This window comes from Bufo bufo, chromosome 1, assembly GCF_905171765.1.
Source record: "Bufo bufo chromosome 1, aBufBuf1.1, whole genome shotgun sequence".
NCBI lineage: Eukaryota > Metazoa > Chordata > Amphibia > Anura > Bufonidae > Bufo > Bufo bufo.
The window spans coordinates 572,757,410-572,769,753 of NC_053389.1; positions in this window are offsets into that span (position 1 = coordinate 572,757,410).

Consider the following 12,344-nt stretch of genomic DNA (forward strand, 5'->3'; position numbering starts at 1 on the left):
CAATACTGGATTGTTTCAGGAACTGGAGAAGACCAAACACAGATACACAAATCAATTCCATCTCGCTGTCTGTTTCAGAGTATGGCCACTTTCACATTTCTGTGTCTGACGTCTGTTGAAAAATCCATCCGTGTTTCGTCCGTGAAGAATCCGTGTTTGGTCTGTGTGTTAGTTTTTTGCCCTCCATGTGTCTTCCGTATTCCATGGACTGCTCAGCTGAAAATTAATTTCTAGAGCATCTCCTATCAGTGTTCAGTGAAAAACGGACCAAACACAGATGCCATCTATGTTGTGTCAGTAATTTTTCATGAACCCATAGACTTTAATGAGTGTGCTTGGTCCGCATCATGATCTTTTCACTGACCAACGGTCAGTAAACAGTACTGTGTGAACAAACACAGTAAAATCAATGGGTGCCTGTGCTGTACATGGAATATACGGATAGCATATATCAGTGAAGAACACAAATGTAAACAAGTCCATCAGCGATTATGAGCCAAAGCCAGGAATGGAGACTACACAGAGATAAGGTATAATGGAAAGATCTGCATGTGTTTTTGGCTCACAATCACTGATGGAAATCACTGACCGAACACTGATTGTGTGAATAAAGGCTCATGCACACAGCCGGAGCTTCAGTCCGCATCTGATCCGAGTTTACTGCAGGTCGGATGCAGACCAATATATCTCAATGGCAGAAAATTGGCCGCATTGCGGACAAGGATAGGACATTTCTGCAGGAAAAAAAAATGGCGGCATGCACTTCGCTGGTATCTGTGTTTTGCGGATCAGTGATTTGCGGACCGCAAAACACTTAAAGCCATGTGCATAAGCCCATAGACATATGGCCTTATACACATGGCCATGTTAGTATTTCGGTCTGCATGCCACGGATCTGCAAAATACAGATAAGCACTCAGCATTTTCTCATTCTCATCCATAGAAATGACTATTCTCAACCACTTTACGGACATGAAAAGGACATGTTCTATCATTTGCAGAATGGCGACATGGATCCACAAAAATTATGAATGTGTGTATGGCCCAACAGGAAACTGTGGATAGCACACAGATGAAAAATACTGTTCTGTGCATGAGGCCTAATACTTAGCTTCCATTCTTCCAAGACTTTCCTATGGACTGTGCTACAAGAAACAACTAGTATTCTGCTGGATAGCTGAGACGCGCATTAGTGCCTAGACATTTGACAACATATCTATAATGATAATTGATATTATAGCGTGGATTGGAACCATTATTGGCCATTAAGAGACACATCAAATAGGAGCTAAACACCCTGGGGGCCAGGGCCAGCGCTTCCATACAGGCAAGGGGGGCAATTGCCCCCAGGCCCCCGAGTCCTTAGGGGCCCCCAAGCCCACCACCCGACACCGGACAGTCCCGAGCCTTTTATTTTTTTTTGCAAGGCCTTGCGCTGGTGGGGGTCTCGCCCTGGCTCCGGAAAGTGGGCCCGCGGCGGCGGCAGGTCACAGGGAGATGAACGCTTCCATTGTGGAAGCACTCATCTCCAAAGTCATCTGTATCGCCGTCCTCAGGACAGTAATACAGATGCCTGTGCTGTCGGGCAGGCGTCTCCCTTCCCTGTTCCTCCGATAGGCTGCCGACACAAGGCCCGCAGCCTATCAGAGGCTGGTGCAGGCGGTGAGATTATGTCATCGCACCGCCTGAGCCGTACAGTGCAGGACACAGGCCTTAAGAGGCCTGCATCGCATCGCTGTGTGATGGAGGTAAGTATAAGTAGGTAAGTATAAGTGTTTTTTTTATACCGGACGTTTACTGGCACATGGGGGGGAGCGGGAGGCACTTGATACTGGCACATGGGGGAGCGGGAGGCACTTGATACTGGCACATAGAGGGGTGGCACTTTATACTGGCACATGGGGGGTTTGGCACTTGATGCTGGCACATGGGGGGGTTTGGCACTTGATCCTGGCACATGGGGGGGTTTGGCACTTAATACTGGCACATGTGGCGTTGGCACTTGATACTGGCACATGGGGGGTTGGCACTTGATCCTGGCACGTGGGGGGGGGGTTGGCATTTGATCCTGGCACATGGGGGGGTTGGCACTTGATACTGGCACATGGGGGGGTTTGGCACTTAATACTGGCACATAGGGGATGGAAGAGAGGCACTTGTTACTGGCACATAGGGGGGGGGGGAGAGAGGAACTTGTTACTGGCACATGGGGGGGAAGAGAGGCACTTGTTAACGGCACATGGGGGGTGGAAGAGAGGCACTTGATACTGGCACATGGGGGCAGGGGGGGGGGGGGGGAGAGAGGAACTTGTTACTGGCACATGGGGGGGAAGAGAGGCACTTGTTACCGGCACATGGGGGGTGGAAGAGAGGCACTTGATACTGCCACATGGGGGTGGAATAGAGGCACTTGTTACTGGCACATGGGGGGTGGAAGAGAGGCACTTGATACTGGCACATGGGGGTGGAAGAGAGGCACTTGTTACTGGCACATTATTATGGGGCACTATGGGGACTTCTACTGAAGCCACAAAGAAGGGGTATTTTATATGGGGGGCTCTGTGTGGTACTTGTATTATCTTTTTCTACAGTATAGTATTGGGGAGCACAGCGGCACAGTATTGTGGGTAGTAGGATGATTTGTCCAGGAGATGGGAGGATGATGGAAAAGTAGTTTTTTTTTTTGGTGCAGAGACGGAAAATGGCGAAAAAATTGGGGTCTAGTCTGAAGGTCTGAAAGGAGAAGACGAGGACAGAGAACATCTACATCAACGGAAACGACACTGAATGTAAGAGGTATGGAGCGCTCTACTGTATTTCTGTAGTGATGGGGGGACGTTAAAGTCAGCAAGTGTCGTGTGTGTGTGTGTGTGTGGGGGGGGGGGGCCTTATTGTTTTTCGCCCCAGGGCCCCATTTCACCTAGAACCGGCCCTGCTGGGGGACATTTATTAAGACCAGTGTATTACACACAAGACTTACTCAGATGCAACAATAATAGGTGCGTGCCTCTTAATAATCATGGTGCCTCTGTGCAGGTCCTTGCACCTAAATAGAGATCAACATCAGTAGATTTTTGCTATAATCCATGCCAGTTTCCTGGTACAGATCATAATCAATGTGGCAGGCTGGCTAACCCAGCCCCACACTGCCTGCTAGTTTAAAAAGTTGGGAGGGGTGCATAAACCCCCCAAAAAAATTGATCACAAAATTTCAGCATGTGCCAACTTTTGCAACTTTTTGCCGCCAGGGAATAATAAATGTTCCCCTCTGCAGTAATGTGATTATTATTATAATTTTGCAAGGTTCCTGTAAACTATGATTGAGAGTTCATAACTGGTATCAGGTTGTTTCTTTTCACGTTTTAGGTATTATAGTTTAAGATATGCTTTTACATTGTCATTTTTTATTTCATGATGAGTTTTTGAGAACATACTGAACCAATACCTTACAGTCATTGATAATACTGAAAGAGCACCGAGTCATACAGTACAGACCAAAAGTTTGGACACACCTTCTCATTCAAAGAGTTTTCTTTATTTTCATGACTATGAAGGCATCAAAACTATGAATTAACACATGTGGAATTATATACATAACAAACAAGTGTGAAACAACTGAAAATATGTCATATTCTAGGTTCTTCAAAGTAGCCACCTTTTGCTTTGATTACTGCTTTGCACACTCTTGGCATTCTCTTGATGAGCTTCAAGAGGTAGTCCCCTGAAATGGTCTTCCAACAGTCTTGAAGGAGTTCCCAGAGATGCTTAGCACTTGTTGGACCTTTTGCCTTCACTCTGTGGTCGAGCTCACCCCAAACCATCTCGATTGGGTTCAGGTCCGGTGACTGTGGAGGCCAGGTCATCTGGCGCAGCACCCCATCACTCTCCTTCATGGTCAAATAGCCCTTACTTTCAAAGTTTTCCCAATTTCTCGGCTGACTGACTGACCTTCATTTCTTAAAGTAATGATGGCTACTCGTTTTTCTTTACTTAGCTGCTTTTTTCTTGCCATAATACAAATTCTAACAGTCTATTCAGTAGGACTATCAGCTGTGTATTCACCTGACTACTCCTCAACGCCACTGATGGTCCCAACCCCATTTATAAGGCAAGAAATCCCACTTATTAAACCTGACAGGGCACACCTGTGAAGTGAAAACCATTTCAGGGGACTACCTCTTGAAGCTCATCAAGAGAATGCCAAGAGTGTGCAAAGCAGTAATCAAAGCAAAAGGTGGCTACTTTGAAGAACCTAGAATATGACATATTTTCAGTTGTTTCACACTTGTTTGTTATGTATATAATTCCACATGTGTTAATTCATAGTTTTGATGCCTTCATAGTCATGAAAATAAAGAAAACTCTTTGAATGAGAAGGTGTGTCCAAACTTTTGGTCTGTACTGTATATGGTTACTTCATATCACAACCTGAGGTGTGCCAGTGCGCATACATTAATATTTACACACAATCAATACATATGTTGGTTAAAACTATAGAATGGAATGGAATAGTATGGATGAAGCACAAAAGAATGGAAAGGGGACACACACACATAGAAATGGTGGTAGGGGGGAGACAAGCCCTATCTGCCCAGCCTAGTTTCAGGAGACTGCAATATTACAACAAGGTTAGCCTTATAAGACGCTTTGTTGATTTTGAGATGGTACAAAGTCCTTTTTTGACTGTAGTGACAAGTCCCTGTGGCATGATTTTGATCCAGAAGGCACGTGAGTGACATCTTAGCCAAGTTTCAATAATTAGTCAACAATTTCTGTGTCACTGATCCTTAAAGGGGTTGTGTCACTTCAGCAAGTGGCATTTATCCTGTAGAGAAAGTTAATACAAGGCACTTACTAATGTATTGTTATTATCCATATTGCTTCCTTTGCTGGCTGGAGTCATTTTTCCATCACATTATACACTGCTCGTTTCCATGGTTATGACCACCCTGCAATTCAGCAGTGGTGGACGTGCTTGCACAATATAGGAAAAAGTGCCGGACTCTCTGGTGGCCGGGACCATGGGAGCTCACATAGGCTGGTGCTTTATCCTATAGTGTGCAAGAACGACTGATGGATTGCAGGGTGGCCGTAACCATGGAAACTAGCCATGTATAATGTGATGGAAAAATGAATTCAGCCAGCAAAGGAAGCAATATGGACAATCACAATACATTAGTAACTGCCTTGTATTAACTTTCTCTACATAATAAATGCTATTTGCTGAAGTGACACAACCCTTTAATACTAACTATACAGGGAGTGCAGGAATTATTAGGTAAGTTGTATTTTTGAGGATTAATTTTATTATTGAACAACAACCATGTTCTCAATGAACCCAAAAAACTCATTAATATCAAAGCTGAATATTTTTGGAAGTAGTTTTTAGTTTGTTTTTAGTTTTAGCTATTTTAGGGGGATATCTGTGTGTGCAGGTGACTATTACTGTGCATAATTATTAGGCAACTTAACAAAAAACAAATATATACCCATTTCAATTATTTATTTTTACCAGTGAAACCAATATAACATCTCAACATTCACAAATATACATTTCTGACATTCAAAAACAAAACAAAAACAAATCAGTGACCAATATAGCCACCTTTCTTTGCAAGGACACTCAAAAGCCTGCCATCCATGGATTCTGTCAGTGTTTTGATCTGTTCACCATCAACATTGCGTGCAGCAGCAACCACAGCCTCCCAGACACTGTTCAGAGAAGTGTACTGTTTTCCCTCCTTGTAAATCTCACATTTGATGATGGACCACAGGTTCTCAATGGGGTTCAGATCAGGTGAACAAGGAGGCCATGTCATTAGATTTTCTTCTTTTATACCCTTTCTTGGCCGGCCACGCTGTGGAGTACTTGGACGCGTGTGATGGAGCATTGTCCTGCATGAAAATCATGTTTTTCTTGAAGGATGCAGACTTCTTCCTGTACCACTGCTTGAAGAAGGTGTCTTCCAGAAACTGGCAGTAGGACTGGGAGTTGAGCTTGACTCCATCCTCAACCCGAAAAGGCCCCACAAGCTCATCTTTGATGATACCAGCCCAAACCAGTACTCCACCTCCACCTTGCTGGCGTCTGAGTCGGACTGGAGCTCTCTGCCCTTTACCAATCCAGCCACGGGCCCATCCATCTGGCCCATCAAGACTCACTCTCATTTCATCAGTCCATAAAACCTTAGAAAAATCAGTCTTGAAATATTTCTTGGCCCAGTCTTGACGTTTCAGCTTGTGTGTCTTGTTCAGTGGTGGTCGTCTTTCAGCCTTTCTTACCTTGGCCATGTCTCTGAGTATTGCACACCTTGTGCTTTTGGGCACTCCAGTGATGTTGCAGCTCTGAAATATGGCCAAACTGGTGGCAAGTGGCATCTTGGCAGCTGCACGCTTGACTTTTCTCAGTTCATGGGCAGTTATTTTGCGCTTTGGTTTTTCCACACGCTTCTTGCGACCCTGTTGACTATTTTGAATGAAACGCTTGATTGTTCGATGATCACGCTTCAGAAGCTTTGCAATTTTAAGAGTGCTGCATCCCTCTGCAAGATATCTCACTATTTTTGACTTTTCTGAGCCTGTCAAGTCCTTCTTTTGACCCATTTTGCTGAAGGAAAGGAAGTTGCCTAATAATTATGCACACCTAATATAGGGTGTTGATGTCATTAGACCACACCCCTTCTCATTACAGAGATGCACATCACCTAATATGCTTAATTGGTAGTAGGCTTTCGAGCCTATACAGCTTGGAGTAAGACAACATGCATAAAGAGGATGATGTGGTCAAAATACTCATTTGCCTACTAATTCTGCACTCCCTGTAGTTACCCAGAGCTAGAGAGGTCTGGAATGCCACTGACTGGCATCACTGTTGAAAAGGATTTCCGGGTAAGAGGATAGACTGATAATTCGTGTCTACTGGACCTTTCTTGGAAAGACTGGAATTCACAAACAAGCACCAAATATAGAAAGTAAAACTTGTCTTGTGACATCTAGTAATCTTTTTAATTCTTAGTGTAAAGAAACAGACAGCCGAGACATGGCTGCATTTTAGCATCTGTAGTGTGGCTTTAATAATAATAATAATAATTATAATAATAATAATAAAAAATAATTATTAAAAAAAACTATTGAAACTTTATTCAGTCCCAATAAAACTATAGCCCAGCTCCTTACACACATCTAATGCTACTTCTGCTCTGGGTCACACCAAGGTCGGAAGGTCCCTTTTTCTTTCCTGTGAACACAAGCTAAGCTCATAGGATCCAGAGTCACATGGACCGTGATGGACGGGGCTTTCTTTCTCAGCCATGCAGTATGGTTCTTGATCTCCGATGGTTATGTCCAACTAAACTTAGATCACCATAAAACCCTACTGCTATCTGAGATTGGCCTAAAACCTTAGACACTTGGCTGCATTGCAGATTAAGTAGTACAGATTTAATTTACCTCAAATTTTACATGGAGGTACATGAAGATTTTATTTTTACAAATGACATAAAAATTTGCAAGTAAAAAATGAGGCCATGATCCAATGCATGGCGTATGACAGAAGCTTCTAGGGGTGAACATGGTGCCCCACTAAGATAGTGGTACAGGTGGAGCCTCTAAGCCGCAATCCAAGATGCGATGGCTAAAGTGAGGTGATCTTTCTAGGGAATTCCCTGGTTTTCACCTATAAGGGTAGTTACAGATGAGCGAGTTCAAGGCAAGAAACTCACTGAGTGTGTGAGAGCGAATTCCTCTTCTGACCCCTGCTCCCCTGACAGGATTTCAGGGCATTCAGGGGTGTAGCTATAGGGGGTGCAGAGATAGCAGCTGCCGCTGGGCTCAGGAACATGAGGGGGCCTGAAGACCCTTGTGCTACATAAGAGGACACCGGTATTATAGAAAGTGCATGCTGGTCCAGGTAAACCTCTGGCTGGAGGGAAGGGGTTAGGTCAAGAATTTGGCATTGGGAGAGGGGCGGGGGGGGGGAGGTGCCATATTAATGTTTGCCTCAGGCAGCACAAAGGCTATGTGCTTCCCTGCCCCTGGCATCGAGGGAAGGGGGCCCAAGCTGAACTCTTGCACCAGGGCCCATGAGCCTTTAGCTACGCCCCTGAGGGCATTAGAATAATTCATAATGCTGTGTGTCCCTGCCAGACCTGTATCTAATGAATTATACTGACTGCATTATGTCAGAACAATTCTGTAGACTCCAGGTCTAGCATGGACACACAGCATTATAAATCATTATAATGCTGTGCAATCCTGTCAGAACAGGAAATCACTCTCACACTCGGCATGTTTCTCACATTAAAGGGCTTCTGTCACCCCACTTTTTTTTTTTTTGGGTACTTATAATCCCCATACTGCGATTTATCCATACATAATGTAATTAATCATTTTGGTTCAGTAGATACTGCAAAAAACGTACTTTTGTAATATGCAAATTACCTGTCTACCAGCAAGTAGGGCGGTTACTTGCTGGTAGCAGCCGCATCCTCCTATCCTAAAGACGCCCCCTCATGTTGATTGACAGGGCTAGCGGACGCGCGTGTTCTCTGCTGGCCCTGTCTGCATTCAAAATCTGGAGCCGGCGCCGTACCTGTCTTCAGTCGGCGCAGGCGCACTGAGGGGAGGACGCTCGCTCGGCTGCACCTTCCTCAGTGCGCCTGTGCCGGGTGTAGATGTGACGTCACCGGCGCAAGCGCATTGAGGATGGAGCGGCCGAGCGAGCGTCCTCCCCTCAGTGCGCCTGCACCGACTGAACACCGGTACGGCGCCAGATTTTGAATGCAGACAGGGCCAGCAGAGAACGAGCGCGTCCGCTGGCCCTGTCAATCAACATGAGGAGGGGGCGTCATTATGAATGGAGGATGCGGCTGCTACCAGCAAGTAACCGCCCTACTTGCTGGTAGACAGGTAATTTGCATATGATAAAAGTAAGTTTTTTGCAGTATCTACTGAACCAAAATGATTAATCACATTATGTATGCATAAATCGCAGTATAGGGATTATAAGTACACAAAAAAAAAAAAAAAAGAGTTTAGTGGGGTGACAGAAGCCCTTTAACCACCTCAGGACCGCCGTACGCAGGATTGCGTCTTTGCGGCGGTCCTGTTGTTCTGGGTGGACGCGCCGGTGCGTCCTCTCGCGAGACACGAGATTTCCTGTGAACGCGCGCACACAGGCGCGCGCGTTCACAGGATCGGAAGGTAAGCGAGTGGATCTCCAGCCTGCCAGCGGCGATCGTTCGCTGGCAGGCTGGAGATGTGATTTTTTTAACCCCTAACAGGTATATTAGACGCTGTTTTGATAACAGCGTCTAATATACCTGCTACCTGGTCCTCTGGTGGTCCCCTTTGTTTGGATCGACCACCAGAGGACACAGGCAGCTCAGTAATATGTTGCACCAAGCACCACTACACTACACCCCCCCCCCCCGTCACTTATTAACCCCTTATTAGCCCTTGATCACCCCTGATCACCCCATATAGACTCCCTGATCACCCCCCTGTCATTGATTACCCCCCTGTCATTGATCACCCCCCTGTAAAGCTCCATTCAGATGTCCGCATGATTTTTACGGATCCACTGATAGACTGATCGGATCCGTAAAAATCATACGGACGTCTGAATGCAGCCTTACAGGGGAGTGATAAATGACGGAGGTGATCACCCCATATAGACTCCCTGATCACCCCCCTGTCATTGATCACCCCCCTGTAAAGCTCCATTCAGATGTCCGCATGATTTTTACGGATAGACTGATCGGATCCGTAAAAATCATACGGACGTCTGAATGCAGCCTTACAGGGGAGTGATCAATGACTGTGGTGATCACCCCATATAGACTCCCTGATCACCCCCCTGTCATTGATTACCCCTCTGTCATTGATCACCCCCCTGTAAAGCTCCATTCAGATGTCCGCATGATTTTTACGGATCCACTGATAGACTGATCGGATCCGTAAAAATCATACGGACGTCTGAATGCAGCCTTACAGGGGAGTGATCAATGACTGTGGTGATCACCCCATATAGACTCCCTGATCACCCCCCTGTCATTGATTACCCCTCTGTCATTGATCACCCCCCTGTAAAGCTCCATTCAGATGTCCGCATGATTTTTACGGATCCACTGATAGACTGATCGGATCCGTAAAAATCATACGGACGTCTGAATGCAGCCTTACAGGGGAGTGATCAATGACTGTGGTGATCACCCCATATAGACTCCCTGATCACCCCCCTGTCATTGATTACCCCCCTGTCATTGATCACCCCCCTGTAAAGCTCCATTCAGATGTCCGCATGATTTTTACGGATCCACTGATAGACTGATCGGATCCGTAAAAATCATACGGACGTCTGAATGCAGCCTTACAGGGGGGTGATCAATGACAGTTGGGTGATCACCCCATATAGACTCCCTGATCACCCCCCTGTCATTGATCACCCCCCCTGTCATTGATCACCCCCCTGTCATTGATCCCCCCCCCCCCCTCTGTAAGGCTGCATTCAGTCTTTTTTTTGGCCCAAGTTAGCGGAATTTTTTTTTTTTTCTTACAAAGTCACATATTCCACTAACTTGTGACAAAAAATAAAATCTCACATGAACTCACCATACCCCTCACGGAATCCAAATGCGTAAAATTTTTTAGACATTTATATTCCAGACTTCTTCTCACGCTTTAGGGCCCCTAGAATGCCAGGGCAGTATAAATACCCCACATGTGACCCCATTTCGGAAAGAAGACACCCCCAGGTATTCCGTGAGGGGCATATTGAGTCCATGAAAGATTGAAATTTTTGTCCCAAGTTAGCGGAACGGGAGACTTTGTGAGAAAAAAATAAAAAATATCAATTTCCGCTAACTTGTGCCAAAAAAAAAAAATTTCTATGAACTCGCCATGCCCCTCATTGAATACCTTGGGGTGTCTTCTTTCCAAAATGGGGTCACATGTGGGGTATTTATACTGCCCTGGCATTCTAGGGGCCCCAAAGCGTGAGAAGAAGTCTGGTATCCAAATGTCTAAAAATGCCCTCCTAAAAGGAATTTGGGCCCCTTTGCGCATCTAGGCTGCAAAAAAGTGTCACACATCTGGTATCGCCGTACTCAGGAGAAGGTGGAGAATGTGTTTTGGGGTGTCATTTTACATATACCCATGCTGGGTGAGAGAAATATCTTGGCAAAAGACAACTTTTCCCATTTTTTTATACAAAGTTGGCATTTGACCAAGATATTTATCTCACCCAGCATGGGTATATGTAAAAAGACACCCCAAAACACATTCCCCAACGTCTCCTGAATACGGCGATACCAGATGTGTGACACTTTTTTGCAGCCTAGGTGGGCAAAGGGGCCCACATTCCAAAGAGCACCTTTCGGATTTCACTGGTCATTTACCTACTTACCACACATTAGGGCCCCTGGAAAATGCCAGGGCAGTATAACTACCCCACAAGTGACCCCATTTTGGAAAGAAGACACCCCAAGGTATTCCGTGAGGGGCATGGCGAGTTCCTAGAATTTTTTATTTTTTGTCACAAGTTAGTGGAAAATGATGATTTTTTTTTTTTTTTTTTTTTTTTCATACAAAGTCTCATATTCCACTAACTTGTGACAAAAAATAAAAACTTCCATGAACTCACTATGCCCATCAGCGAATACCCTGGGGTCTCTTCTTTCCAAAATGGGGTCACTTGTGGGGTAGTTATACTGCCCTGGTATTCTAGGGGCCCAAATGTGTGGTAAGGAGTTTGAAATCAAATTCTGTAAAAAATGACGAGTGAAATTCGAAAGGTGCTCTTTGGAATGTGGGCCCCTTTGCCCATCTAGGCTGCAAAAAAGTGTCACACATCTGGTATCTCCGTACTCAGGAGAAGGTGGGGAATGTGTTTTGGGGTGTCTTTTTACATATACCCATGCTGGGTGAGAGAAATATCTTGGCAAAAGACAACTTTTCCCATTTTTTTATACAAAGTTGGCATTTGACCAAGATATTTATCTCACCCAGCATGGGTATATGTAAAAAGACACCCCAAAACACATTCCCCAACTTCTACTGAATACGGAGATACCAGATGTGTGACACTTTTTTGCAGCCTAGGTGGGCAAAGGGGCCCACATTCCAAAGAGCACCTTTCGGATTTCACTCGTCATTTTTTACAGAATTTGATTTCAAACTCCTTACCACACATTTGGGCCCCTAGAATGCCAGGGCAGTATAACTACCCCACAAGTGACCCCATTTTGGAAAGAAGAGACCCCAAGGTATTTCGTGATGGGCATAGTGAGTTCATGGAAGTTTTTATTTTTTGTCACAAGTTAGTGGAATATGAGACTTTGTAAGAA